The sequence below is a fragment of the Musca domestica genome, unplaced genomic scaffold, assembly GCF_030504385.1.
Source record: "Musca domestica strain aabys unplaced genomic scaffold, Musca_domestica.polishedcontigs.V.1.1 39, whole genome shotgun sequence".
Lineage (NCBI taxonomy): Eukaryota > Metazoa > Arthropoda > Insecta > Diptera > Muscidae > Musca > Musca domestica.
This window is the reverse complement of record NW_026712326.1, coordinates 6,155,763-6,171,525: the sequence shown is the minus strand read 5'-3', so window position 1 is coordinate 6,171,525 and position 15,763 is coordinate 6,155,763.

The window sequence follows — 15,763 nt, the reverse complement described above, 5'->3', positions numbered from 1 at the left end:
GATGATATTTCCGACATTTTTTGCTTTCATTCAATAAAATTTAAAAGAAAACAAGTAAGCAAAGGCTGTAGTCGTGCGGGGCCGACCATGTGATACCCTACAAAACTACAATACGTTAGACGCACCCTTATGTCCAAATTCATTTTGGAAGACTCCGTTTTTGAAATTATGTCATAGTGCATTGCCCAGATATTACCCTTAGTATTATCAAAATTGGAAGACATTTGCCAAATATTTACGTACTCCGCCGTGCTTTTAGTTGTTGTGGTCCATTTTACAGCTAAATATAATCCAAAGGTCATCCAAAATGTTAGAATTCTTCCCTGTCCTTAGCTCTCGTCTCAGGCGTGTCGATTGGTTTTAATTGTGTGATCAGGAAAATTTTTTCTGTTTTTGGAAGGCAAGAGGCCCTCTCTATATCTCCAAATTTAGGCTCATCTATATGATTTGCTTGTCAACGAAATCAGCATAAAAAGCCAGAAGTTCGCCTTTTGTGTATTTCGGATATCATCTGTAAGTAATGTGGGTATTATTTAACACAAAAATGGTCCATTCTACCCGCTGTCCTAAACTCTAACTTCATGCGAGATTTAGTGTCCTTTGGTTTCTATTTGTGAACTTTATAACGGCTGCAAAATCAGGAATATTTTTAGTTGTTGGTACATTTGAACCTCTAAAAATGAGTCTAACCCTACCCTTGTGAAAATTTTCGTGGCGATCGGACTATAATTGCAGTCAGTATATAGTAACCCCACCCAGTGTTGTCCAGCCTTTCTTGAGATATAAGCATTCTAGCTAACATCCCCTTCCCTTATATATTTACATTGTATATATTTCGCTATATATATTCGATATATTTAATATCGGCATTTACGTTACGGTCAGAATTGACCTGTTAGTCTATTTGTGATTTCGCCGGGATTAAAAATCAAAATTGGAAGGCTTCTGCCCAGCCCTAAGCTCTAGCCCCATGCTAACTTCCGCTTCAATTGGCCTATAATGGCGACCTGTAGAGAAACTGTAAAATCATGAAAATTTTCAGTTTTGGGTCTATTTCAACCCCTATATATTATGCGATCATTTTCAAAAGCAATAGGGTTCTATTCTGACCCTAACCCCACCAACATTTTCAATTTCGTGAGAATCGGGTCATAATTGCGACCTTTAGAGTGACAGACGGACATACATAGCTAGATCGGCTCAGCTCGGCGAGATAGGATGATCCGTATACACTTTCCTATATGGGAAACCAATATTTCGAGATGTTAAATAATTTTTGGCTCAATCAAACTTATAATACCCCCAACACATAGTGTTGTAGGGTATAAAAATGTAAAAATTATAGCGCTTCACTTTGTTATGTTTTTTTTTATCTCACCCTGTATAGTTCTTCTTTTAAGCGTTCAGTAATTAATTTGTTTTCTTTCTGCTGCTGTTGTTGTTCCTGCTGTTTTCATTAAAAATTCTACGAAATTAAAACCACAGCTTCAAATGCTGTTACCAAGAACTGTGTAATGAAAATTTCTCAACAGTCATGTAAAACTAATGAAAGTTTTCTCGCTAGTTCAAAATGTAATAACGATGGTGATAGACTCGTCATCCTCAAGCTATAAGTGCTGGTGGCAGTAAAATTTTGTATTTTTCTGTTGTTTGTCCTTACAATTAAAAATGCACTTCAAAATGTTATGAAAAACTATATTCTTTGAAATTGTTTGAAAATAGTAGGGAAGAAAAAATTCCATGAAAGAACTAGAAACGGATGCAGTCGGATATGTGAACAAATATTAAAGAAAATAAGTTGATTTTGCAGCATTTTTTTTTGGATGAAGCAAAACATTTTGGATTGAGAAAAATATATTGTATTTACTTAAGTTTTTGATTTAATATCATATTAACTGACCAAAGCATTAGATAATTACCATTTGTCATGTTAGCTTCACTGCATGAAGAGTATTTCATCAGATGGACTTTGAATGGAAATATACGTATAATACACTGTACAATATAAAAGAAGACATTAAAGGTCTTAATTTTAAATTTTGCGGTTGATAGTTAATTCATGCATGTTGATTGAAAGCATTTTTTTGTAGCATTCTTTTAAGAGCTTTCATAAATGAAAGTGACAACTAAAGGGTGTTTTTAAAGAAGTTAAAGAGCCAGCCAATGTTCGATTATTTAAATATATTTTGACATCTGTTATGATTATTTAAATGTTTAACCCGCTATGGAGTAGGTTTCGAAAGAACGGGCCAATATTGTCCATTTCGTATCGGACCTAAATAAATATGATATAAATATTGCGACCTGCCAGGATTGACTATATTGGTTACTTCCTTCACTGTATGAGACATGTGTGATCATTTTTAGAAAGTGTTACATGTGGGTGACAAAACCAGCAAGGAAAGGTCAAAAGTCAGGCGAAGCCGACTATATGACACCCTACACCACTATGCATATTTAGTAGACCTCTCGTAAAAAATGGTTTATATTGGACATTTCTGAGCTATATGCGATATCTGGTACAAGTTATCATTATTGTAGAGTGCATATTCCGATAGCGGGCGATTTAAACCCCAAATCGGTAGAAACATATATATGAGAGCAAATTTGAAACACTCGTTTTTTGCCTAAATTCGGTTGAAGTGCAAAAATTCCATTTGGGCTAATTTTAGCAATTTGGTGCCTAACAAACCTGAAATCGGATAATGATATATGTGGAAGCATTATCCAAATCTGAACCGATCTTTATAAAAATTGAAAACAGTTATTTTTTTGCTGTATCTGATATCTAGGACCAAATATTGTATCGAGCATTTTACGAACTATATCAGAACTGATTTTCTCCAAATTTGATTAACTTGTTGATATACTAAATTCGGTGGGATGTACCGAAATACAGGTCATTTGGACTTATATTGGTCATTTGGTGCACAACTAAAAAGAAATCGGTTGAAGATATATGGAAGCTATATCTAAATCTGATCCGATTATCGCATATTTTAATAGGGTTTGGCCAAACAAATATTTTTTTCAGCTCAATCGGATATTAAATGCGATCTGCATTTTGCTCACAAGAATATATGGACAGACGGTCGGAGTGGCATGCATAAATCGCCTCAGAAAGTGATTCTATAAAGATTCTCAAATGAAACTATACATCTATCTCTCTTTCTTCTCCATGTTACAAGCAATTACACAAAAACATAATACCCTTACCGCTATATGGCGTAGGGTATGAAAATATCCTCGCATCATTTACAGCTAGTACGGCTTTAGCCCTAAAGTGTGTGTTTTTTTAATTAATTATTCGGGGGATTTAAATAAGATTTTGTCTTTCAATGTGTTCTAAGACCTGTAGCAGAATTTTGTGATAAATCATATCTATATATATAAATGTAAGTTGTGTTAGTTACTACGCTTATAACTCAAGAACCGCTGATCTGATTTTAACGATTCATACAAATTCTGAATTGTCTCTTTTCCGAAAAGGATAATATTCAAAAAAATCGCGTAAAAATGTGATACATTAACATTTTCATTTTGACTTCTGAAATGTACAATCGTAATGTTTTATTTTGCATGTTTTTTTTCTATTTTGACTTACTTTTTTCGAATGTACATTTGTAGTGTTTTTTTTTTAATATATTTTTTTTTTTTCTTTTTGATTCGAATATTAATACCAATTTATTTTGACTCGATTTCTTGAGAACTGAAATAGAAGCCGGGTTACATTGAAGTGTAGTACCAAATTATGTGGTGGCGAAACGAAATAGATGTTATCGAAATAATTTAACGCGGTCACACCAAATTTAAGTCATTGCAAAAATTCTCAAATCGGGGAAAAAATTACATAAGGTATAACTAAAGAACGGCTTGACAATTCATACAATTTTGGAATGGTATCCAATAAAAATATTAATAACAAATTTCTTTTTGGTGTGATTTTTTTCAATTTGACATACTATATTGAAGTGAACATTTTTTATTGCCTTGAAATCTGAATGAATAATATTTAAAATAAAATGAGTGACCTACGTGGACCTACATCTTTCATATGGCAATAATCCGCCCAATGAGAACTCAAAATGCAATTGATTGGAACTGCAGTCAGTGAAATACCGAATATAAAGGGTGCAAAATGGTAGAGCGAATTGGACATTTAGGAAAAAAGAAAGAAATTGTTCCTAAACTTTCAAGATGTCTTAAATCGCTTTTGCAGGTCATGATATATGACCCCCGGATAAGGGTACAACCCTATTTCAAGTATCGTTTACATTTTAACCACATTTTTCTCACACCCATTTTAATTTGATAAGAAACCATCCTCGCAAAATATGATCATGTTTTGGTATAACCATCATATAATTTAAGCCATGTTCGGGGTCTTCGACATTTTTTTCATCTTTAGGCCTTTATTTGGCATCTTTGTTTCTAAGGGTGTAAAAAACCTCTTCTCATAATATTTTCAATTTTCGGAGTAGAGTCCATCTTGGTCTTGACCACATTCATCAATTGATTTGGCTAAAAAATTGTATTTAGGCAACTCTGGGGTAGAGAATCGTCCCTCAGATAATTGTCCACATAGGCATTTATTCGAGTATAGTTCTCACATTAGTGTACCCACAAATCCGCTTTCCTAACCAATGTTGGTCAGAAAAGAAAATTTGATATACTATTGAATTTGAAACTCCCAAGAGAATATTGGTTGGGAACGTAGATGTGGGATTAACATCTACATGCCATAAACTCCGAAATATCAAATTGTGGCAGAAACATGAAAAAATCACGAATATTAATTTTTTTGTTCGTTATTGAATTATACTATGATGAAAAATATGGACTTTATGGGTTCTCCAACTCACAATTTAAATGACAAAAATAAATTAATTAATATTTCACGGTAATGGGTGTAAAAAAGCAATTATCTTTGACTATTTTGAAATCATTCCGCCCTCAATTATGAGGTGGACAAAACTAAATACCACGCAGCACGGTATTCTTAACATTGGAAATTCAATACCAAAAATTTAGCTGAGTTTTTACATGGGGCTATTATAGAAGTTCTATATCATACAGGTTTTTAACACTCAATTATAGCCTTAGGCTGAAAAATAAGATCAGGCTATTCAAAATATCTAAAACCGACGGTAGATTATTATCTATTATAATTTTTCCCATGAATGTTTATTTCTATTTAGAAATTACTATGGAGTTATTTTACTTATAATAAAAATTGTGCCGCTTTCATAATTCTATAATGCTTAAAAAAATATGCATTAAAGACTAAAAGTAAGGGCCGGCAACGCGGACCGGGCCAGCTAGTTGTAGAATATTTTAACTACGTACTATCCTATTTAAAATGAGTTTTAATTATATTATAAAACAGATAAGCAAAGGCTATAGTCGTGCGGGGCCGACCATGTAATACCCTACAACACTACAATATGTTAGAAGCCTTTTTATGTCCAAATCCATTTTGGAAGATTTCGTTTTTGATATTATGACACGGGACAGGGACATTTGCCCAATATTTACGCACTCTGCCATGCTGTTAGTTGTTGTGGTCCATTTTACAGCTAAATATAGTCCAATGGTAATTCAAAATGCTAGAATTCTTCCCAGTCCTTATCTCTCATCTCAGGCGTGTCGATAGGCTTCAATTGTGTGATCAGGAATAGTTTTCTGTTTTTGGTTATATTATTATAAATCAGCATAAACTTCCAGAAGTTCACCTTTTTGTGTATTTTGGATATCGCCTGTAAGTTATTTTCAGCGTTTCGATACAATGGAAATGTTGTTATTCAACCCGCTGTCCTAAACTCTAACTTCATGCTAGATTTCGTGTCCTTTTGGTTTCTATTTGTGAACTTTATAACGGCTGCAAAATCGGGAACATTTTTATTTTGTTCGTCCATTTCAACCCCTAAATATATTGCGGTCATCTTTGAAAACAATAGGCGTAGCCCTTCTGAGCCTAACCTTACCCTTGTGAAAATTTTCGTTAGGATTGGATTATGTGTGTTGTAAAGTAAAAAAATATTACAAAATGTATATTTCAATATTATAAGTCAAATTGAAAAAATCGCATTCGATAAAAAATATGAAAAAATAAAAAATTTCAAAAAATTCTACAAAATCTATATTAACATTATTATTTTAATGCGATTTTATTCTTTTTTTTTATTTTTTATGCCAAGAGTGCATTCTGAATTGACAAAATTTGTCAAAATCGGTTCAGCTATTCTTGAGATATAAGCATTTTAGCAAACATCCCCTTCCTTTGTATATATTTCACTATATATATATGTGATATATTTACTATCGGCATCTACGTAACGGTCAGTATTGACCTGTTCATCCATTTGGGATTTTGACGGGATTAAAAATATTCGCGGTTTAATGAAAAAATTGACTTTTATTGAACACCAATTTTATGGTCTATTTCACCCACTAAATATTACCCGATGACCATCAAAATTGGCCCTAAGCTCTAGCCCACTGCTAACTTCCGCTTTGATTGGTCTATAATTGCGACCTGCAGACAAACTGCAAAATCAGGAAAATATATGGTCCTCTCCAAAAGCAATAGGCTTCTATTCTAGCCCTAGCCCCACCTCCATTCTAAATTTCGTGAAGATCGGATCATAATTGCGACCTGTAGAGTGATTACAAATTAACATGGACAGACGAACGGACGGACATACATAGCTAGATCGACTCAGCTCGGCGAGATAGGAAGATCCATATATACTTTCCTATGTGGGAAACCAATATTTCGAGGTATTACATAATTTTTTGCCCAATCAAACGTATAATACCCCCAACACAACACTATGTGTGTAGGGTATAAAAACCAAAACTCCACATTGATGACTCGCTTGGGGGTTAAAATGTTCGACTGTATTACTTCTCCTATTGTTACCTGTAATATTGCCGAAGACACTATATACTAAAAAAGCAAGGATTCCGAGGATCTTAATCAGAGAAAAAGGAGAACCTATTAATAACAGCATCTGTTTTTAAATTGGAAATTAACATGTTTTTTTTTTTTACATAGCCTTAAAATCGAAAAATAGAGAATGAGCAGTGATCTTTCGATTGATTTTTAAGTAGTCCAATTTTTTTCCCAATACAGTCTCTTTATATTTAAGGATAGAGTTGTAGGACATAACTATAGCCTTTGCTTTTTTTGATTTTCGAATAGTATGTCATATTTTTTAATATATAAAAATTTTCAATGGATTCTCTTTAAATTTCATCATTTTATTTCAAATTTCACTTGATAAATGAACTGTTTGCTTGACATCTCAATTTTACACAACAAAAGTCGGGATTTTAAACTAAACTGGCGTTGCTCGATTCGACTGTGGAAAAAGAAGAAAAAGAATACCATACCACGTAAGTTTGAAAATAACCAGTCATTCCCTGCTGCTGCTCAGAGCTTTCTATACGTATATGTGTGTGTGTGTGTGATTGCGTATGTATGTGTGATTTGTGTGCATGTAAAGAAATTTCGTTACATGGGGCACTTTTACGCCATTGGCTTCTTGTTAAGCGGAATTAAGCATCCATGACTCTTTGGCAGAATGTGGCGCTTTTGTTACCGTTGCCAATCAATTTCTTCACACAGTTTCCGACCAAAAAACTTGGAATTCTATTAAATGATTGCTGGTTGCTTTTACACTCTCGTCGTTGTTGTTGTTATTGAAAATTGTTTGGCAGTTTTGTTGGCGTTGTTGTGGTTCGACATCACCAACATTGCTGCTGTTATTAATGAGGTTGTTGTTGGTAGTAGGTAGACCCATTCATTTTATCGCTTATACAATAAATGTGGCATTCGGTTTCCACTCTTGGCCTTTGACTGCAAAAAGAGAAATCTTTGTGCCATGGATTTTTGCGATGTTCTTTTAAAAGTTATATTTTTTTTTTCAGCTCAAAACTTCATGTAGGGAATTTGAAGGACAAAAAATGTTAAATGTTCACGACACGAGACCCAGTTGATTCACGTTACATTCAAACGTTTCTGCTTTTTTTATATCCTCTACAAAAATGTTTCACGTGGCTATTGTTTTCAGGAAAGGCATTGTGTACAGAATTCATATGGTGTGATACCCTAACGAAATGCGACATAAAACATATGATTGTGCAACAATGTATAACGTCACTGAACAAGAGATTTTGGGAAATTCAAAAGAATTGGTGATAAAACCTGTACTGGACTTTTTCCTTTTTTAAGTTAATATATGCTACCTAAAAGTGATATGTGATTGATTCCTCCAGGAACTAAATTATATCGTATTATTGAGTAATGCACCGAATATTGGTATTATACAAAAAACATAATTTGATATTATATAAGGAGAACCCAACAAAATGTTGAATATTGGTAACTTTTATAAATTTTGAAATTGGTGCCTAAATAACAGCAAATGCCTTAAAGGTTTATAAATTGTCGTGGCCATTTTTACACACTCCACCTTAAAAAGGAAGGTATATTAAGTTTGTCATTCCGTTTGTAACATCCTTAATATGGACATTATTCACCGGAATTGTTTTAAATTTGGTATCTGTGCAGGTCCACCATGGCCGCCATATAATGGTACCTCTCTATATCCTGTATTTTGATGATTTTAGCTACATTATTTACAGATTTTTAAAGGTTTCGCATTTGAATATTATGATTAAAGTCGTATTTTTAACGATATTCATTTTTTGAAAATTGAAATTTTGAAAACTTGGCATAAAAATTTCAAACCCTTTAAAGGACTTCTGTTACTAGCTAATATTTCTGTTACCCCGCTTAGAATAATGATCGGGAATATATACCTATTTTAAAATGCCAAATAGCTAGATATGGGTCATATCTAGGACGAAATGTGACCAAGACTCCAGAAAGGGTTGAAAAAGGAGGTACCAAAACGTGGGTCTATATTGATAATTTATTGCCAGGATGATTTCTTCTTACTAAGAACTTAAATTAATAAACTATGCCGAAATTAGTATGAACAAGTTAAAAAGCAGTAAGTTCGACCGGGCCCAACTTTTAATACCCTCCACCATTTGCAACGAATTTGAAAATTTAAAAAAAAAAATCGTTAAAAAATTCTGTTAAAATTTTAAAAATACGGAATATAGCCGTTATATTGGGTTCTATATGACGTGGACATACATAGGCATTGTTTGTCATAAGCCATTAAGCAAATTCGAAACTTGAAATAAACGGCGAATAATGTAGCTAAAATCAACAAAATATCGTATATAAGGAGGTACCGTTAAATTGGAGCTGTGCGAAGACCTGGACCAGCATAGACAATTTTCTGTCACAGCCTGTAGCATCTATTACGAACTTCAAATACCACATCTCAAACAACTTCGGTGGGTATTGTACCTAAAATCGTCAAAATACCGAATATAGGGAGGTACTGATATATGGGGCCTATACGCTGACCTGGACCCGCACAGACAATTTTCTGTCACAGACTGTAGTTCCCATAACGAACTTCAAATACCAATTTTGAAACAATTCCGGTGAATAATGTCGCTAAAATCATCAAAATACCGAATATAGGGAGGTACCGTTATATGGGGGCTATATGAAGACGTGGACCTGCACAGACAATTTTCTGTCTTAGGGTGTAGTATTCATTTTAAACTTCAAATACCAAATTTGAAACAATTCCCGTAAATAATGTCGCTGAAATCATCAAAATACCGAATATCGGGAGGTACCGTTATAATGGGGCTATACGAAGACGTTGATCTGCACAGATAATTTTCCGTCTTAGGATGTAGTATCCATTTTGAACTTCAAATACCAAATTTGAAACAATTCCCGTCAATAATATCGCTAAAATCATCAAAATATCGGGAGGTACCGTTATATGGGGGCTATATGAAAACGTGGACCTACATGGCCCATTTACGAACTTAACCTGCCTACTGGAAAAATAAACATGTGTGCAAAATTTTAGCCATCTATCTCAATTCATTCGGAAGATAGCGTGATTACAACAGACAGACGGACAGACAGACAGACAGACAGACGGACATCGCTAAATCGACTTAGAATTTTACGCTGATCAAGAATATATATACTTTGTTGGGTCTGATATGAGTATGAGTTCGAGGAGTTACAAACGGAATGACAAAGTTAATATACCCTCCATAGTATGGTGGAGGGTATAAAAAGTTAACAAGTAAAAAAGCAGTAAGTCCGGGCCGAACTTTGAATACCCTCCACCATTTGGAACGAATTAGAAAATTTTCAAAAAAATTAAATCCAATAAAAATTCGTTTAAAATCTTTAAAATATCTAATATAGGAAGGTGCCGATATATGGGGGGATATACGATATTGTGGACCTATGAAGACAAATCTATGTCTGCGTGTAAAGTACTCACAAGGAACTCCTTGTATGGATTTTCAGATAATTCCATTGGAAAAAGTGGCTAAAATCATCAAAATACCGAATATAGGGGAGTACCGTTATATGGGGGCTATACGATATTGTGGACCTATATAGACAATTCTTTTTGAGGAGGTAAAATGCCAGCAAGGGACTCCTTTTGTGGAATTTCAGACAATTCCATTGAAAAATGTGGCAAAATCATCAAAATACCGAATACCGTGGGGGTAGCGTTACATGGGGGCTATACGATATCGTGGACCTGTATGGACAATTCTCTCTCAGGGGGTAAATTACTTGCAAGGAACTACTTGTGTGGATTTTAAGACAATTCCATTGAAAAATATGGCTAAAATCGTCAAAATGCCGAATACCCACAAGGAACTCCTTGTGTGGATTTTCAGACAATTCCGTTGAAAAATGTGGGTAAAATCATCAAAATACCGAATATCGGGGGGTACCGTTATATGGGGGCTATACGATATTGTGGACCTATATAGATAATTCTCTGCCGAGGTATAAAGTACCCACAAGGAACTCCTTGTGTGGATTTTCAGACAATTCCGTTGAAAAATGTGGGTAAAATCATCAAAATACCGAATATCGGGGGGGTACCGTTATATGGGGGCTATACGATATTGTGAACCTATAAAGATAATTCTCTGCCGAGGTATAAAGTACCCACAAGGAACTCCTTATGTGGATTTTCAGACAATTCTGTTGAAAAATGTGGGTAAAATCATCAAAATACCGAATATCGGGGGTACCGTTATATGGAGATGTACGATATCGTGGACCTGTATAGAAAATTCTCTCTCAGGGGGTAAATTACTTGCAAGGAACTACTTGTGTGGATTTTAAGACAATTCCATTGAAAAATATGGCTAAAATCGTCAAAATGCCGAATACCGGGGGTACCGTTATATGGAGGCTATACGATATTGTGGACCTATATAGATAATTCTCTGCCGAGGTATAAAGTACCTTGTGTGGATTTTCAGACAATTCCATTGAAAAATGTGGCTAACATCATCAAAATACCGAATATCGGGGGTACCGTTATATGGGGGCTATACGATATCGTGGACCGATATAGCCCATCTTCGAACTTGACCTGCCTGCAGACAAAAAAAGATCTGTGCAAAGTTTTAGCTTCCTATCTTAATTCGTTTAGACTGTAGCGTGATTACAACAGACGGACAGACGAACGGACAGGGCTAAATCGTCTTAGAATTTTACGCTGATCAAGAATATATATACTTTGTTGGGTCTAAAATGATTATTTCGATGAGTTACAAACGGAATGACGAACTTAATATACCCTCCATACCTTTTTTGGTGGATGGTATAAAAAGTATCAGTCGGTTTTGCCGGCAGATTTATAACCTCAGGTAATGTTCGATTATTTGAATATATATTGCGATTTCTGTTATAATTATTCAAATTGTTAAGTGTACCGAAGGAATGGACCAATATTATCCATTTCGTATCGGACCTAAATAAATATGATATAAATATTGCGACGTGCCAGGTTTGGTGTATATCGACTACTTCCTTCTCTATATGAGATATGTGCAAATTTTTGGAAAATGTAGAAATATGCGTGAGGTAACAAATGTAGTCGACCGAAGTATTCCACTTTCATACTTCATCTAATACAGATAAAATATTGAGTTAATAAAAGTATTGTGAAGTGTGTAATTTGAAGAGAATGGGATGCTTATTTCGGATTTTATGATCGTTTTGGTTATACAAAACTTTGACCCTTTGTGGCAGAGGTATCAGAAGGAATGGTGAGATCTCTACCATCTTTATAACAGATCTTATGTTGATAGAACTATATTAATTGTATTAAGTCTGAATGGAATCGAATGTTAATTTTGCGTTTTATGACCTTCATGGGTATTCAAAGTTTGCACCCTTTGTGGGGGAGGTACCAGAAGGAATGGTCCGATTTGTACAATATTTTTAACAGATCTAGTGTATTGAGATGTGTGTAATTTGAAGACAATCGGTCTCTTACGTCACATTTTATAAGAGTTATAATTATTCAATAGTTTGACCCTTTGTGGGGGAGGTACCGATATTGTCCATCCTCGCACCTGAACTAGCACTATTGTAAATATTAGGTTTCGCAAATTTAGATAAAGATCGGATTATCCTTTCTATTTCTGTGCATTAAAATATTTTCTAAAAAGAGTTGAAAAGTTCGACCAGAAGGAGTGGACCGATATTGCCCACCTCGAACTCAATCTAAATTGGACAAAAATATTACGATGTACCAAGTTTGGAACAAATCGGATACTCCCTTCGAAAGTTATCGTGCGCAGTTAGACAGACATACAGACGGACGGACATCGCTAGATCGACTCCAAATGTCCTGAAACGGATTTGCTTCAAAGAGACCTAGGGTCTAAAACCGTTATTTTGACTAGGCACGTTTTGACCGTATCAAAAGATTTACACCCTCTCTAGCCATATGGCTGAGGGTATAAAAAACGCCCGAAAGCAACACAATATGCGGAAGGTGTCATAAGAAGAAATATTTAACATAAGATTTCTCTATTAATTTCGGAGTAAATAATTTATATAGGAAATATAGTTTTCAATAAAATTACATTCGAAATATATGTACTACAAGTCAATGTGTTTATTTAACATTCTTCCAATCCAGGTCAAAATCTCTCTTTACATTTACGTTTTTGGGGAAAGTGTCAAAAGAACAATTATTCTATATCAAATTTCAATGGGAGTCTCTGAATTTGAATGTGTGAAAATATCATCAAAAACTTTGTTTATTTCAGGAAAAATATAGCATATTATAAGTGTGAGTTTGTTCGGCCTATTTTCCAATATATTTAATAAAATTTTCTTAATATCAATATCACAATATAGCATTTTGTCCGATTCGCTGCAAATTTTCTTATAATTTCACTGTACAATAACCAGTCTGCGTTATGGAAATTTCTAGGTGAAACTTATAAAACTCGCTTGTAGATCAAAACCCCAAAAGGATTTATCGTTCCTATGCCAAACGTAGCAAAGGTCCCTATATTTTTCAGACTGGGACTCCTATAGATTGAGACACATTTCGCAATATATTGTTTTGACTGGAACTCCCATATTTTGAGATATATTTAGCATCACCTTTTTGCTTCAAACTATTAGTAATACAAAATTTAGTTTGTTCACATGATCTTAACATTAAAGAAATTCCAGTCTGTATATATTTGATGACTTTCAATTTTCCATCTAAATTAAAATGACGAATAATTCAAAACTAAATTTAATGACACAATAACTAAATATATTCGCTTAAAATAAGAAAACTGCTTTCAGTTTTCCATGCATTTTTTAATTGCCTGCATCTTTAAAGTACTCCAAATAGTTTTCGCATTTATTTCCTTATTTCTCCCATTCAATCTCATCATACAGCTTAAATTTTCATTTTTATTAGCGTTGGCGTTGAGAATTTTTATCGACTCTTTGCCAGCAATTAACTTTTATTTTCAGATTGAGTTCATTTAAGTAAACATTTTTATGCCGACTGTTTGTTTGTTTGTTTATTTTGGCTTCGAGCGCCATGAGGAAGTAATGTTTATTTGTGTTTGTCGAGAAAAAAAAACAACAACAACCACTACAATTGTGATGTTTATTTAATTACACTACAAAATTAAATCCGTTGCGACGACTGTAATGGCAACATTTTGGTGCGAAGAGCAATATCACTTGCAAGCCAGATACGAAATGTTTAAATGTTTGTTTTCTTCGGAGTTAATTAATTATCCAATTGGAAAAATGAGTATATATCGGTTTGAATATTGGATAGCTTATGAAGGTGAAAATTAATCATTGATTAATCAATAAACTACCTGATGAACAACCTAAATCTACACAGGTAAAGAAAGGACAAATTCGGATGGTTTCTATCCGTATTTTTATGTTGTAAAAATATATGGAATTTGCGTACCAAATTCCATTAGTATAGAGTCCATATTATGAATTTGAGAAGGCTTACATTAAAATATGATGAAACTTATATATCGGAGCTATAGGTATATCTGAAACGATTTTCACAAAATTTGACGTCATATGCCCCAAGCTGAATACAAATCAATGTTATTTGAATTGATATTACACATTTAATGCACAAAATACAACCGGACGAAGATATCTCCTGCAAAAAAAAAATCATCACGATCGGACAATAAATGCCATATATATTTTTCTTAGAAAAATTCAAGAACAGACGGATATCTCTACCCATAAATGACAAAGGTGGCGTATGATTTATTAATTCAAAAGTTGAATATAGAGTATACGCACCCCTGTACCTCTAGAATGTAAAGAGAACAAAATGTTGGATGTTCGTCATGTTTACTCAAAGTCTGAAGTTTTATCCGACGCGTCTGACCGACGTAGTTCGGAATTCTGAGCAATTTGTCTGAAGGATTTTTTTCCTAGTTGCAAAGTTTTTTTCTCTTCTTCTTGTGTAATTGTTGTTGTGCCATCGGGGAAGCAATGCGTTCGCCAATTAGTGTTCTAAGATTGTTTAAAGTTGACGGTGCCATAAAAATGTGTGTTTTTTAAACGAATGAATATGTACCAGAATTTTATATTATTTCCAGAAAATTATGTGACACTTTGCATTATTATACCCTCGGCCATATGGCTAAATACTGGATAAATACCCTTTTATCATTTGATACGGCCAAAACGTGCCTAGTTTTAGGACATTTGGAGTCGATCTAACGATGTCCGTCCGTCTGTCTGTCTGGCCGGCTGACTGGTTGGTTCGCACGATAACTCTCGAATGGAGTATCCGATTTGATTTCAAACTGATACATCGTAATATTATTGTCAAACTTAGATCGAGTTCGGAGATGAGCAATATCGGTCTACTCCTTCTGGTACCTCCCCCACAAAATGTCAACATTTTCAAAAAAAATAATTTACTAAAAAGAGAAAGGATAATCCGATTTTGATCCAACTTTACAAATTCTAATATTTGCATTTGTGAAAATGAACAATATTGGTCAACTCCATCAAGTACCTCCCACACAAAAGGTCAAAATCTTGAAAAATATAACTCTTATAAAATGTGATTTAATAGTCCGATTGTCTTCAAAATACACACACCACAATATCATTATTAACCCAAGGTCTAATGTGAAGATGAAATGTATCGTTTCAACTCCTTCTGATACATACCCCACAATGGGTTAAAATTTTGAATATCTATAAAATTAAAATCCGATTTCACTAAGTCTTGGTACTTGGTACTTAATACTTCCATGGTACTCAATACTTCCATCAACAGAAGATCTATTGTAAAGATGATAGAGATCGGACCATTTG